The sequence below is a fragment of the Lissotriton vulgaris genome, chromosome 7, assembly GCF_964263255.1.
Source record: "Lissotriton vulgaris chromosome 7, aLisVul1.2, whole genome shotgun sequence".
Taxonomy (NCBI): Eukaryota; Metazoa; Chordata; class Amphibia; order Caudata; family Salamandridae; genus Lissotriton; species Lissotriton vulgaris.
In genome coordinates, this window is record NC_141695.1 from 1,505,687,159 (window position 1) to 1,505,703,407 (window position 16,249).

At 50.0% G+C, this 16,249-nt stretch overlaps 1 protein-coding gene across 1 annotated transcript in view; it reads left to right on the forward strand.

Annotated features, from left to right (window-relative positions):
* Positions 1–16,249, forward strand: part of EDEM2 (ER degradation enhancing alpha-mannosidase like protein 2) — a 278,489-nt gene that overhangs the window by 188,110 nt on the left and 74,130 nt on the right. The window lies entirely within an intron of this gene.

The window sequence follows — 16,249 nt, forward strand, 5'->3', positions numbered from 1 at the left end:
TCGGGTTTTAGACACTGGGCGACAGGCACGCTGCTAGGGGGGTAGGCCGTAGCCATATGCAGGGGTGCAGGGTGGGGGGATGGGGAGGGGTGTTATTGTTTTTCTTCTTCCTTTTTTGTTCCTATGGCCTTCTTTTATTTTTGTTTATACTTGGCTCTTCTTCACTTTCCTCTTTTTTTCTCCTCTTCCCGGGATCTGCGTGGAGTTACCTCTCCGTACGCTTTTACTATTTCAAATAATGAGGGTGGAAGTTTTTCTAATGCTTTGCGTCACCGTGGTCAGGCACTGTTTCGGTGGGAGAAATGTATTGCTTATTGATTATCCTGATTATGTACTCCAGCGCTAATATCTTGCCTACAGCAATCCTGACTGTGAATATCCTGTCTTACGACTATCCCTTGATTAGTTCTGGTTTAATTGTACTGCATCAGATCCTGCTCTTTCCTTAATTTAAAAGAAAAAAAGAAACCTTCTTTAATCCTGTTACCAACATGGTAAGAACGTTCTCCTGAGTTACAACAGAGTATTTGGGGAGCGGACTCCTGTATTCCCATGGCTTATTTGTTTTGATTTGACCGCCTCTGTCTTGATGGCCGACCGTGATGGTTTATATACTCATGACTGTAACTGGTTTAAGTAACAATAAAGGTTTACCAAAAAAAAAAAAAACAATGTTCGCATTGTCAGAGTTCCGGAGACTTCTGCTGAACAAAAGACTGATCTCCTGGTGGAAGATTTGATTTTAAAACATCTTGCTCCTAAGGGCCTCAGCAACTTCTTTGCAGTGGAGCGTGCCCATAGAGTTCCGGACGGAAGACGCAAACCGGGCGCCACTCCACGGCCCATAATTGCTAGGATCTTTAATTTCAGGGACAGGGACGCCATCTTGCAGGCCTCGAGGACCAACGACCCCACGAAATTTGAGAACGCGTCCATCAACTTCTACCCTGGCTTCACCCAATCGGTGCAGAAACAGAGACTGGGATTTACCGGGGTGAAACGTAGACTAAGAGACTTGGGCCTGAAGTACGCAATGCTCTTCCCTGCCCGGCTACGGATTGAACATAATGAACGTGTACTATTTTTTGATCGGCCGGAGGTGGTTAGTGACTGGTTGGACACTTTGTCAACGCAAGGGGTCCATACGGAGCAACCTAGAGGTGCGGAGGGTGGCCAGACGGACCAGGAGGAGTGAGGAGACCGGCGTGAGCAACTCCCATACCGCGCTGCGGTGGTTCGTTTTATTTTTGGGTCAATGACACTTTCACGATACAAACCCTGAGGCGGCGGGGGGATTGGGACTTTTCCTCCTCTCGGGGTGTTCCTTTTTCTTCTTGTAGAATAGTTTTTGGGGCAGGGCGACAGGCACACTGCAAGTTGGATGTGTGTTTGGGGCTTTCTGGGGGAGGGGGGGTTTCTTTCCTTTTTTTGAGTTGTTTTAGAGGCTACGTATTGTTGTACATTCTGATCTCTGTGGCCTTCTTGGTGTTTGGGGGATTCCGCCAGTACTCATGGGATGGGGATAGGGGGTTGAGAGTCTTCAGTTGGAATGTCAATGGCTTGGGGGACAGGATAAAGCGGGGGACAGTACTGCAATACTTGAAACGCCACTCCCCTGATGTTGTACTACTGCAGTAAACACACTTGGTGGGGAACACGTGTCACGCTATGAATCGGAGGGGCTATCGGTTGATTGCACATTAAGGGTTCACCTCTGGATCGAGAGGGACTGGTGTTCTGGTTAGAAATTCCCTCCCCTTGGAGGTTGATGATACGGTCCTGGATGATAGGGGACGATACGCGGCCATTATTGGTAGGTGGGAGGGGAAGACGATCTCCATCCTCTCAGTGTACGTTCCCCCGGGTTTACAGACCACGACGTTTGCCGACCTGGGGAAACTGGTGCTGGAGCTCCCCGAAGGGATTTTGGTTGTGGGAGGAGACTTCAACTCTGTTGTTTGTGGCAGGGAAGATCGTAACCCTCCCAGAGATCTCACGTGATCGCAGTCCTGCCTTGGTGGCTTTCTGGATACATTGGGGCTGGTCGATTGTTGGTGGATGTTACACCCCGGACAAGCCCAATACACCTTCCATTCGGGTGCACACGGGAGCCTCGCTAGGCTCGATTACATCCTCATGCCTGCGGCACAGGCCATATCGGTGAGAGAGGTCCGATATTTGCCCAGAGGCATCTCGGATCACTCCCCACTATGGCTACCCCTAGATCTCCAACTGGGAGCCGGGGTCGGGTTGCCCCGATCAATCCTTGGCATCTCCGTAACCCTGAAACCCGGGCTGGTGTGGTTAAGGCTATCGACAATTACTTTGACGAAAATGTGGGATCGGTGTTCTCGTCTGTATCCTTGTGGGAGGCTTTCAAAACTGTTCTTCGGGGCCAGACGCTGTCGCTGATTGCCTGTGCTAAGAGACGTAATAATGAGGAGGTTGTGAAGCTAGAATCTGAAATCACTGCTCTAGAGGCCGTCCTTAAGTCCGGGGTCACGCAAGATAAGGTGCATGTCTTGAATTTAAAACAGTCCGACTATAAAGCCTTGGTGACAAACGCTGCTAAAGCCATGAGTGGCGAGCAACAGGGCCGTTTGTATGATGTGGGTAACAAAGCAGGGAAACTGATTGCATGGTTGGACAAGAAGGAAAGACTGAGTCGAGTGGTGCCGGTTGTCGAACGTGCGGATGGTGTGCGTGTGGTTGATCCACTGGAGATCGTGGAAGAGTTTGCATGTCATTTCCGAATGGTGTATGCGCCAGTCTCCGATAGGCCGGAGGAGGACTCACATCTTTTACTCAGAGATATCGCACTGCCTAGCTTATCTGACTCTGATAGAGAGCTTATGGAGGCGAAATTCTCCACCTATGAAATAGCGCTCGCTATTCGCTCCATTCGCTCGGGAAAAGCTACAGGCCCAAATGGTATACCCATCGAGTTGTACAAGCTGTGTCCAAACAAAATGGCGCCGTATCTTCGCTCGATGTTTTTGGAGTCCAATGAGAAGTGCTCACTTCCCCGAGACCAGAGATTGGGGTCTATCGTCGTAATTCATAAAGAGGGGAAACCCCGTGAGCGGTGTACCTCTTACAGACCCATTTCACTTCTGAATGCCGAACCTAAGATCTTGGCGAAATTGTTAGCGAATCGATTAATTAAAGTGATTGGAGACCTGATACATCCAGATCAGTCTGGATTTATTCCAACCCGCAACACTGCGTTGAATTTACGCCGTCTTCACGGCGTTCTTGCGAGGACGGGCACATTGCGTGAGCCGGCCATTTTGGTCTCTCTAGACGCCACTATTGCCTTCGATACAGTGGAATGGCCATACCTATGGGCGGCCCTTACGAAGTTTGGCTTCGGGCCGGTGTTCATTAGCTGGGTCAAACTTCTCTATGAGAAGCCGCTGGCTCAGGTTTTTGTTAATGGTAAGGTCTCGGACCCCTTCGTTCTTGGGAGAGGTACGCGACAAGGTTGTCCCCTGTCCCCACTGCTGTTTGCACTGGCTTTGGAACCCCTGGCCGCATGGTTGCGGTGGGAACCATCACTCAAAGGTATCAGGTTGAACCCCAACTTTGAAGATCGCATATCGCTATATGCGGACGATATTCTCCTGTACCTCACTTCCCCTCGGAAATCGCTGGGGGTGCTGTTTGATGTCCTCAGCTCCTTTGGTAAGAACTCTGGTCTGGTGATCACTGGAATAAGTCCTGTGTCTACTCGCTAACTGTTGAGACACCACTCGTGCCCTGTAATTGCCCGATACAAATCTCACACTCCGGCTTCAAGTACTTGGGGATACATATCTCGCTTGACCCCGCGATTCGGTATCAGCGTAATCTGCTCCCTCCGCTTCTCCGGATGAAAGCCGATGTGAAAGCTTGGTGTTGGCTGCCGTTGTCTCTTGTGGGCAGGGCAGCTCTATTCAAAATGATGTCCCTGCCTAGATTTTTGTACGCACTCCAAAACACTCTTGACCTTGTTCCCACCAGCTATTTCCATGAGATCGAAAGCCTCCAGAGAAAGTTACTGTGGGTCGGACGACCCCGTATTGCTTTGGCTAAGTTAACACTGCCTTGGTATGACGGAGGCATTGCGTTGCCTGACATCAGACGTTACTACTGGGCCTCCCAACTAAGCGCGTTCAATCATGCTATGTATGGCCCGGTGTCCAACCCGGCCTTCGCCATGGACAAATGGCTGCTCCCGGGTGGGGACTATAACAGGGCACTATATTCCAAGCAGTCAGGCAGGACGTTAACGGGACCCACCAAGGTTGCGGTGCAGATTTGGTATAGTGCAAACGCAGCTATGGGCTGGTCGGATGTCGTCACTCGAGCGGCTCCACTATATGTTACTGAGAAACTAGGCAATTTATACACCACCAAGGGCTTTGAGAACTGGGACCTCATTGGTATTAGCAAGGTGGGGGATCTTTGGATTAAGGATAGGATAAAGACTTTCGATGAGTTAAAAACGGAATATGCGCTTAGCGATAGGGAGTACTTCCGGTACCTGCAGATCCGGCATGCAATTGGCTCGGTCTTCCCGACCGGTACCCTCATTCCGGAATCCTCACCCCTGGAAGACAGAGTGCTCGACGGCCACGTCCTGGACAGTACCATCTCTCTCATATATAAAAAAACTCATAAATGACCGGACGCACCTTCTTCTACAGCTGCGGGAGGCCTGGACCAGCGATGGACTGGAGCTAGATGATGAGGATAGGCAGGCAGCGATATCCTCTCCTAAAGAGGTTGCTATCCCGGCCCGTCTTCGACTGGTGCAACTAAAAATCTTACACCGCGTGTATGTGACAGGCCCCCGATTGTTACGTATGGGTTACTCTGTGGATGGACTGTCTAAGCGTGGGTGTGGAAAGATGGGTACCTTCCTCCATATTCTATGGGAATGCCCCGAGGTAGTATCCTTTTGGAACTGTGTGCATGACGTCATGAAAGAAGTAACAGGAGTTTCGATGTTGCCTGAGGCCCGTAGGTGTCAGCTGAATGTGTGGGAACCCAACGATTATAACGTGGCTCAGACACAATGGGCCACTTTAGGGAATATGGTGGTCAAAAGAGACATTGCACAGCTGTGGGGGTCCTCGAGGGCACCCAGGCTATCAGCCTGTACAAAGAACATGGACTGGTGCATGTTTCGAGAAAAAACGGTGTATGTCGCACGGGGTAGGCCCAAGAAGTGGGGGAGAATATGGAACCAGTGGAATCAGTATCGCGGAGAAATCTGTACTCCCCCTTTTGTAAATCCACCGGAGGTGCTGCAGTCCCCTTAGCCTGATGTTCCTTCTGTGGTCTTGATTTTAGTCGGTACACTGATTGCTTGCTCTCTCTCCCCTTTCCCCCCCTCCCCCCCCCCCTTTACTGCTTACAGCTTCATCTACTGATGCATAAGAATCTTCAGGTGCGGCTCTCCCCCTCCCGGAGGGGTCACTCATGTATATAATTCCTGTCTTGCCTCGCTAGTTATATATATTTTTCTTTATTATTTCTTTTGTTTGTCTCCACTTTTATAAAACAAAAAAGAAAAACTTTGATTTCTCCTATGTCTCAATATGCATAGATATGACATGTAAGCTTAATCGCCGCCGGACCCCCGGGTTGCCGGCTGAAGCGCTGTGTAACTGCATTATCCTATGCATTTGTCTATATTGGAGACGGCCGGCCCTGGTGGTTGTGAGCTTGCTATTGTATTATTATAACTGTCAATAAAGGTTTTAAAAAAAAAAAAATCAGTATAGTTTACTTAGCAGAATCAGTCGGTAAGATAAATGGGTGCCATACGCACTGATCGCTGATTCAAATCCCAGCAAGGCTCAGTTCCATCCTTCTGAGATTGATAAATTGAGTGCTATCAAATTGGACACTTTTAACAGCTGGTATTTTACAATAAACAGAAATTACAGGAATGTGGCATTAAACACTATTTCCAATTGCATTTATCCATCTCAATTTCCTTAGGGGGAAGTTTTCATTAAAAATAATGCATATTTTCTGACAAACGTTAAGGGAACTGTCAGTAACACTGACCCTCTTTACTACACCCACTTCCTTCATTTACTCAGACATTTGGTGGTTTCTTGGAGAAAATTTCCTTCTCTGCCAGTGAAGATAAGTCCATGCGCTAGATAGTAGACTATTTCTTGAAGAACTACACAGTTTCAACCTGGTGGTTTCTGGAACTACAGCCATTCCGCTTAGGATTGGGATATCATGCAAAACTCCACAGGTTCTCCCTCCAGATTTACATGGCAGAGCTTTGCGCCAGCTGCTGCAAATGGGTCCAAACCTGCCCTGGTTCTTCCATCCATTGCTGCAACCATGCAGGCTGATGCCCTTTCTTGATACCTTGCCTGCAACCTGTGTCCACAATCGACTTTTCAGAGTGCAGATAAGAGTTCAGTATGGAGAACCCCCTAGTTCGAGGCATGTGGGCTGCTGAATTCATATCTGTGCATAGATCGCCGCCTAGTGTTGGGTCCGGATGATTGCACATTGTTGTCCTGGAAGAGTCTTCGAAGTATCACGAGATAGGTGGCTCCTCCCCTGGACTACAGTGCGCATGGGCATCGCCTCCATCCCCAGATTGTTTTTTTCCGCCATTGGGTTCGGATGTGTTTCGGTTCCCTCTGTCGGAATCGATAGTTGTTTAACTTTCCTAACTTGAGACCAAAAGGTCTTTAGGACTTGCGTCGGTATTGTCCATCGTTCGGGTTTTGTTCTTCATCAGCTCCGAACTCTTGCTGCCCCTCCGCGTGCTGTCGGCGCGGACGGGCCTACACGACGCTCCAGACTACTTAACGTGGAACGAACTCCGTTTAAAAGGTGCCCGGTGTGCACCTCAAAGTATTCACACCTCGACGTGCACCCAGTGTGCAACAAATGTTTGTCGCCGGACCATGATGAGGCCAGGTGTATGGCCTGCTCCAAGTTCCGGTGTAAAAAGACTCTCAAGCTTCGTCGGGCCGCTAGACTCCAGGCCCAGTTATCGGCGCCCCCGCCAGACAACATCTTCGAGGAAGACGTTGGTGACGACACCTTCTTTCAAGTTTCGGACTCCAGCCCAGCGTCAGAGGATGAAAACTACGACGCGGGGGACGAGGAGTTTGATGAAGTCGTCGGAGAGGTAGGGGACGACGACGGGGCCATTGCCACCGTGGGGGATAGCTCAGAGGAGGAGCACCCTCAGACTGACTCCGGGGTCAATCCCCATGATACGGCCCAGGTCGAGGGATCGCCTTCGGGCCTTACCCAAGACCTCAATACTCGTCTCATGGCCCCGCCTACGGGCCCGGCCACGGACATTGGTGATACGCCACTCCCGGTGAAGAAACCGAAAGTGAAACCATCGGGGTCCACACCAACGGTATCGAAACCGAAAGTGAAAGTCGCACTAGTGGGACAAAAGGCTCCAGAGGCCTCAGCGCCTAAAAAGCCCAAGATGGCCGCCGACATCAAGAGCCACGCCAAGATGGCCGACCCTAAGACCCCGGCGTCGAAGCCGAGGGCGAAGACGACCGACGCGGCCGCGTCGGCGCCGAAGATGGTCGAGGTCGACGACCCGAAAAGACCCTCGAAGAAGCGTCAGGACGACCCCAAAGCTCTGGCTGCGCCGATTCCGGTCGTCAAGGGCAAGGGTGGTGATGTGTCGGCTCCGAAGACCGTGCCTTTGATCGCCGACCCGACTCCGGACTCGGGGGACTCGCTCGAGCCGGTCCAGCCCTCCCCGTCCTTAACCAAGAAGGTCACGGAGTCCCTTCAACGTATTCGGAAGGACGCAGTGGGCCCCGAACCGAAGAATGTGGTGCCGAAGCCTGCACAGAAGCCGGCAAAGGCGTAGACGCCGATCCACTTCACGCTGCCGCCGAAGACGACGCCGAAGGCTTTCGCTCCAAGGCATGGGGCCGGGGTGCCCTTGAAGCTGGTGTCGACGCCCAAAGCGTCATTGGTGGTATCGAAGCCTCGGCTACAGCCACTCGCAGACGAGGAGCGTCGAGAGGTTGTCATCGACGCTGACACAGGCAAACTCTCTCTCCTTAAGAGGAAAATCACCACGGAGCCGGTGTTGGAACATTTTCGTATTCCACTCAAAAGGAAGTTGGACTCTGCGGGTACTTCTGCCCCTCTGGAGCCTGCATCTCCACAAAATCTGGAACTCTCACCGACTCATTCTAACACTGGGGAAGATGACTGAGATGAGGAGGACGAGTACAATTATCCAGCGTACTCGGATCCGGAGGAGGTCAATGAACCTTGGTCTGCTGGAGGCGACCCTGTGGACCCTCAGTCAGGTCACGAACCGCAGCTTTTTGCAGCAAAAACTTCTCCAACAGAGGACTCTGCAGCCTTCAACGCTCTAATTGAGAGGGCTGCGGCAAATCATGATGTCGAACTCCATGCGGACCCTGTGGATGTCGATTTTCTGTTTGACACTTTCTCAGTGGCTGAAAAGTCGGTCAAAACATTGCCTATGCTCAAGGGAGTGCTGAAGCACGCGCCAGAGGTTTTCAAGGAGCCCACTCGGGCACGAGTCATCAATCCTCGTATTGACAAGAAATACAAGGCAGCGCCCACTGATCCAACGTACATCAAGGGACACTTGCCACTGGATTCGTTGGTGGTATCCAATGCACGCAAGCGGGCAAACTCGCAGACCACGGGTGATGCTCCTCCCCCAGACAAAGAATCGAAGATCTTTGAAGCCTCAGGCAAACGTATTGCTGCGCAGGCAGCTAATATTTGGCGCATTTCAAACACGCAGGCCCTACTTGCACGCTACGATAGGGCGCACTATGACACCCTAGAAACACTTCTGCAACACTTACCTGATCAGTACAAAGAGGCAGCTGAAATGTTGATTCAGGAGGGGAAGCTCATCACCAATGCTTCCATTAAGTGTGCATTGGACGTGGCTGATACCGCCTCCAGGGCTATAAACACTAGCGTGTTACTGCGTAGGCATGCATGGCTTAGAATATCAGGCTTCAAACCAGACATACAGACAACCATCTTAAATCGAACAGTTAATCCAGACCACCTGTTTGGCCCTGAAGTGGATGCAACCCTTGAAAAAATGAAAAAAGACACGGACACTGCTAAGTCTATGGGAGCCCTCCAGTCCCAGCAGTTTAGGGGTGGTTCTTTTCGCCGCTCCAATAACAGAGGCACCTCAAGGGGTCAGGCATCACAATCCACGCAGTATTACAAAAGCAACACCCAGACCTCATACACCAACAAGGGTAGAGGTGGTTACAGGGGCAACAACGTCAAAGGCAGAGGACGTGGAAACAACAGCTCCAGGTCCTCCACCACCAACAAACAGTGACGCCTTGTCACTGCCCCCCGACCACACAACACCGGTCGGGGGGAGACTCCAGCAGTTCCTGCCCGCGTGGAAATCCATCACCACGGACAGGTGGGTCAAATCTCTTATTCAGTACGGTTACTGTCTGGAACTTACTTCCACACCACCAAACATACCTCCAAGAAGCCGTCCTATGTCCGGCGAGCACTTGCACTTGTTACAGCAAGAGGTCAAAGTCATGCTGCAAAAAGGAGCAATAGAGCTCGTGCCACTGCAAGAAAGGGGAACAGGAGTTTACTCTCTGTACTTTCTAATCCCCAAAAAGGACGGATCCCTCAGGCCCATCCTGGACCTCAGGCCCCTCAACCGGTACATTCTGTCGGAGCATTTCCATATGCTCACGTTGCAGCAGGTTCTCCCTCTGCTTTGGCAAGGGGACTTCCTGGCTACGCTAGATCTCAAGGATGCATACTTTCACATTCCCCTGCATCCTTCACACAGGAAGTACCTCAGATTCACGATTCAAGACCAGCCAGCACTATCAGTTCAGGGTTCTGCCTTTCGGGGTCACCACAGCGCCAAGAGTTTTTACAAAGTGCCTGGCGACTGTGGCGGCGCATCTACGACGCCAGAACGTCCACGTCTATCCCTATCTGGACGACTGGCTCATTCAGGCACAGTCGGAACAGCAGTGCGCAGACCACGTGTCCCGGACCATTCATCTCCTGCACGATCTGGGATTCTCACTGAATTACCCGAAATCCCATCTCCAACCCGCCCATATACGGCAGTATCTGGGCGCGACAATAGACACTCTGGCAGCCACTGCGCAGCCAAACTCAGTGAGAATCGCCAGTATCCAGACGCTGATCCAACGATTCAGACCTCAGCACTCACTTCCAGCGAAGGTGTTCATGCAGTTGATAGGCATGATGGCCTCCTGCATCTCCATTGTCCCGCACGCGAGGTTACATATGCGTCCGCTCCAGGAGTGCCTAGCACGTCAGTGGACTCAGGCTCATGGGCAACTAACAGACCTAGTGTTGGTGAGCGGTCGGGCGTACAACTCTCTGCATTGGTGGAATCCACAAAACCTTTGCAAGGGCCGACCGTTTCAAGAGCCAGTGCCACAGATTATCCTGACAACGGACGCCTCTCTCCAGGGTTGGGGAGCGCATGTACTCCACTACACAGTGCAGGGACTATGGACACTACAGCAGAAGAAGATGCATATCAATGTGTTGGAACTGATGGCAATCTTCATGGCCTTAAAGGCGTTCAAAGTACATCTGTGCAACAAGGTCGTGTTGATCCGGACGGACAACATGACGGCCATGTACTACATTCAGAAACAGGGAGGAACAAACTCTCCGCAGCTGTCTCATCTGGCTCAGAGCATGTGGAAGTGGGCCATTCAGAGGAACATCTTCCTCATGGCGGAGCATCTCCCAGGCAAGGACAATCAGATGGCGGACCTGCTCAGCAGGCACAGCCACCAAATGCACGAGTGGGAGATACATCATCAGTACTCCAAACGTACTTCCAAAGGTGGGGTCATCCAGAGATAGACCTGTTCGCCACAAGGGAGAACGCAAAATGCCAAAGCTTCGCCGCCAGGTTCCCACACCCGCAATCGCAGGGCAATGCGATGTGGATGAACTGGTCAGGCAGATTTGCGTACGCTTTTCCCCCAGCCCCTCTGATTCCGCTGGTGGCACGCAAGCTCAGGCAACACTCGATGACTCTCATCCTGGTTGCTCCAACGTGGGCTCGCCAGCCATGGTACACCACGTTTCTGGAACTTTCCGTGGTACCGCATCAAAGGCTTCATCTCACTCCCAGCCTTCTGACGCAGAGCCATGGCGACATTCAGCACCCAGATCCGCAACAGCTCAACCTGGCGATCTGGCTCCTGAAGTCCTAGAGTTTGGCTACCTCAATCTTCCCCCCGATTGCATGGACATCATTCGGGAGGCAAGGAAGCCCACTACTAGAGCATGTTATGCGGCTAAATGGAAGCGGTTTGTCATTTATTGTGTAAACCACAACATTGACCCGCTGGATGCTTCCATTCAAAATATCATTTGTTACCTGTTCCATCTATACCAATGCAATTTGGCGTATTCTTCCATCCGCATTCACCTGTCTGCAATGGCCGCATACCTCCAGAATAGGCAACACCTATCACTTTTCAAGGTTCCTGCTATCAAGGCTTTTCTGGAAGGACTCAAGAGGGTCATTCCACCACGGACACCACCAGCTCCAGAATGGAACCTCAATGTGGTTCTTACAAGGCTGATGGGTCCTCCTTTTGAGCCACTGCACTCTTGTGAGCTTCAGTTTCTAACTTGGAAGGTGGCTTTCTTAGTAGCAATTACATCGCTACGGAGGGTTAGTGAGTTACAGGCACTCACCATCCAAGAACCTTTTTTCCAAGTACATGCCAACAGGGTGGTGCTCCGCACTAACCCTAAATTTTTACCCAAGGTTGTATCTCAATTCCACTTGAACCAGACAATTGAGTTGCCAGTGTTTTTTCAAAATCCTGAGTCGCTGGCGGAGCGGATGCTCCACACCCTTGATGTAAAAAGAGCCTTAATGTACTACGTTGACAGGACAAAAGATTTTCGAAAGACCAAGCAACTTTTCGTTGCATTTGCCTCACACCACAAGGGAAACGGTATTTCCAAAGCTGGTATTGCTAGGTGGATCGTGAAATGCATTCAGATCTGTTACGCTAAAGCTAAACGCACTCTCACAATTCCACCAAGAGCCCACTCCACCAGAAAGTTGGGGGCCTCTATGGCCTTCCTTGGGAACATTCCTTTGGAGGATATTTGTAGAGCAGCCACATGGTCTACCACACATACTTTTACTAAACATTACTGTGTAGACGTACACTCTAAACAGCAGGCAGCTGTTGGTCAGGCTGTTCTCAAAACACTTTTTCAAACTGCTGCAGCTGGCACGGGCGGCCGCCAATGAGGGGAGCACTGCTATGTATTCTATGCACAGATATGAATTCAGCAGCCCACATGCCTCGAACTGCAAATGCTACTTACCAGTATGCATCTGTTCTTGGCATGTAGGGCTGCTGACATTCATATCGCCCGCCCTCCTCCCTGGCGCCTGTAGCAGCTGCAGTATTCATATATATGCTCATAGCATGGTCATCACTCACATAATTCACTCCATCTCGGCCAATGGCTAAAAACAATCTGGGGATGGAGGCGATGCCCATGCGCACTGTAGTCCAGGGGAGGAGCCACCTATCTTGTGATACTTCGAAGACTCTTCCAGGACAACAATGTGCAATCATCCGGACCCAACACTAGGCGGCGATCTATGCACAGATATGAATGTCAGCAGCCCTACATGCCAAGAACAGATGCATACTGGTAAGTAGCATTTGCATTATTGCATTGTGAGGCACATGTAAACTTGCCTGATCCGAAAGCAACGTTTCTTGCACCAACATCTTTTCTTTGAGCAGTGATAAAACACACAGCCAACATCCAGGGTCTCTGCTTTGAGAAAGACAACTGATACCTGTTCCTTCCATTCCGCCTCTGTCAGTCCATTGCCAGATTAATAACATACTGTATCAGCCATTGCTACGCTTTGAGTGACCCAATCCTCCATCTAGTGTCCAAACATACTCCATCAGACTGAGGCATCATTTTTGTGAGTCTCAACCCAGGTGCCTGTCAAAGACATATGATGGGTGCCTGTACTACCTATCCTGAGCGGACATTACACTCTTTAGGCCTCTTCTGGTACAATACTTTTGTCATGTTCACCTATTCTTAAATGTCCTGATTCTCCCTTCTCCCCTTCTGTTAGGTTGATCCTAGGCAGCGCATGCGCTGTCTCTCTACAACTATATTCAATCTGCTTCTGATTAGCTTTTGTCAGTGTCCTTTAAAAAACATTGCTTCTAATTGGGTAATAGTTTCTTCTTGTCCTGCCTTATTTTGCTCAATTGTTGACTCCAATGGATCACCCACACAACTTGGCCTCTTCCACTTGTTGCTATTGAATGTCCTGTCTTTGGAACTTTTTTTTACTTTGACACGAGCACCTCCCACTTAGCGCAGCACCTGAGTCATGACCACCACGCTTATGTGGTGGCATTTGTTCAGCTTCGCCACCTGTCGCTGCTCCCAGCTACTCCTCCCACCCGTCCCCTCGCTGCTTGTCTCGCACATTAGTAGCAATGTATTGAAAACATCTGTTTTGTTTCCTTGGTTAACGTTACAGGCCCCTCAATAGCTGGAGGGTGGGGGAGATGGAAAGAGAAGTATAGTAGATATTGTGAGAGAAAAGCTTAACCCTGATACAGGACGTCTTATCCGAAACCTATGAGATAATGTTTTGCTTTTTAATATGTAGAAGCTCAAACAATACTGTACCAGTTTTTAGTTTGGCGTTTTATTATCATTTTAGTGCTTAACTTACCTGTTAATTTCATGTTCCACCTTTTGTTCCACTAAAACGTTTGGTGTGAACCCACTTGTTTACAAATATCGCACTTGGCGGAGACGTTTTGTTTGATTGTTTACATACTGCATCAGTTTGCCACTCTTTGCACGCAGACCCTCCCCCTTTCTTCCTTGCTGCCTGCTAGTGTGTTCATTTTTTTGTTGCTGTTTTTATTTAGTGCAAACTCGACCCCAAGGTATTGGAATGCTTTAAATGAGCCCAAGTTAATTTACTCAAGGACACATTCATATTTGATAAGCACGGAGAGATTAAGGGATTTCCAGAATCAAAGGATGTTGAGCGGAGACTCATCCTGCCTCTTGCTCTCTTCCTCCTCTGAGCCCAGAGAAGCTTCGAGGGATGCACTGCAAGCCTGCCAGCCCCTTAGCTGGTGAGTGCTGGAAATTGTTTAGGGTGCCGGGTGAGTCCAGGCTGTCGTCGGAAGTGCACAAGGCTTCTGTGAAGCATGGAGATGGGTGCAAAGTGCACGGGTAGAGAATGTTGCGAACTTCTCATAATGGCATAAATTGGTGGTTACGATTTACAGCCTGGGCGAGCATGAAGGACTTTTTTCCCACTGCTATGAAATGCAATCAAATACTAATAGAATTCCCATGTTGATGCTGCCGTGTGGCACGTGCAACTCGGCACTGCATTACTTTGTAGGAGCCAATTGCGAAGTTATATTGCATGAAATGAATAACGTAGAGGCTCGAACCCACTTCCGAAGTCCTCTGCTGGAGCTGTTATGCTGCACCATTTCTCACAAACAATCTGCTTTTTTTGTGAGTTGATGTGTCCGTTTCCCTCATTTACTTACCCTCCCTCCATGCGTCCATCCTTAACCCCTTCCTCCCTTTTGTTTCCCTGAGCCCTCCATCCGGATACTCAACGCAGTGCAAGTGAAAGCAGAAAAACAGGGAACTGCTTTTGTTCACTACATGAAGTGATGGAGGGACATTTATTACACATGCAATTCTTTGAGGGGTTGTTTTTGGGAAATAGAATGAAAAATTATTCACTGGACCACAAACCCCCCCCCCCCCCCCATCCCCGTTCTCAAACTGAGTGTTCTTACAGCACAAAAACAACAAAAAATAACTCTTTTTTTCAGCGTGGTTCTTCAGGAGCTGCTCTTAGAATACTCTGAGGCTGCCGACCCCTAGTGCTCACTCCCTCCCTCCCTCCCTCCCTCCTCGCTCTGCTTCTCCAGCCTGGCGTGGCCTGAAGTGAAATGCAGCACTGCTTGTTGCCTTTGTTCTCTTTCATGTGCCGACCAAGACCAATAGCAGGAGGAAAGGCTTGGTCTAATATCAATATTTTGTTAATCAAACTCATTGGTGGGAGACAGCAGCTGTTCTGTGCCCACCTCTGTCTTGGAGACAGGAGAGGAGGAAAACACTTAATCAGAGGTACACAAGGGGGCCCGTTCCGCGGACTCCACCCGAAAATGTGTTTTCTTTTTGGGATTGATTTTGTATTTTTGCTTACGGGGACTTACGTCCGCAAGCTTCTCTTAGCTGCCCCTACACCACTTCAAGCTGCACAACACTTATCCTAATGACATGAGCTTCCTCACGTTCCTCACTTCTGCCAGCTTCCCTTGGCTGCCCTAACACCACTGCAAACTACCCTACACCCGTCCCAATGGCGCAAGCTTCCACACAATCCTCACTTCTGCAAGCTTCCCTTGACTGCCCTAACTGCACTGCAAACTACCCCACACCGATCCTAATGACATGAGCTTCCACACGTTCCACACTTCTGCAAGCTTCCCTTGGCTGCCCTTACACCACTGCAAATTACCCTACACTGCTCCCACTGTCGCGAGCTTCACAAGTTCCTCACTTCTGCAAGCTTCCCTTGGCTACCCTAACACCACTGCACACTGCCCTACATTGCTCTCAATGCCCCGAGCTTCCACACGTTCCTCACAGCTGCAAGCTTCCCTTGGCTGCCCTAACACCACTGCAAACTAGCCTACACTGCTCCCAATGACGCAAGCTTCCACACGTTCCTCACTTCTGCAAGCTTCCCTTGGCTGCCCTAACACCACTGCACACTATCCGACACTGCTCCAAATGCTGCAAGCTTCCACACTTTCCAATTTCTGCTTGATGTAACCTTACACATATTCAGAAATTTAGCTATAATTGAACCACCCAGGATAATGTGCTGCTTGGTTAAACACTTAGGTCAACACTAAGGTCCCAAAGGCAAGACCTATTTGCTATGACTATGCTTGTTTTTCAATTGCTATGGAATCTGTTATGTGTACATTTCTAACAATTAGCAGCACCACCCCTCCGATCCCGCAACCATCGGTCCTAGACACACACCATGTGACTCCTATTTTCATAAAGAGAACTTCCAAGCATCCATATTGCCAAGCAAGGAGGTATGACGTGTATTGCCTATGCACGAGTTTGTGCA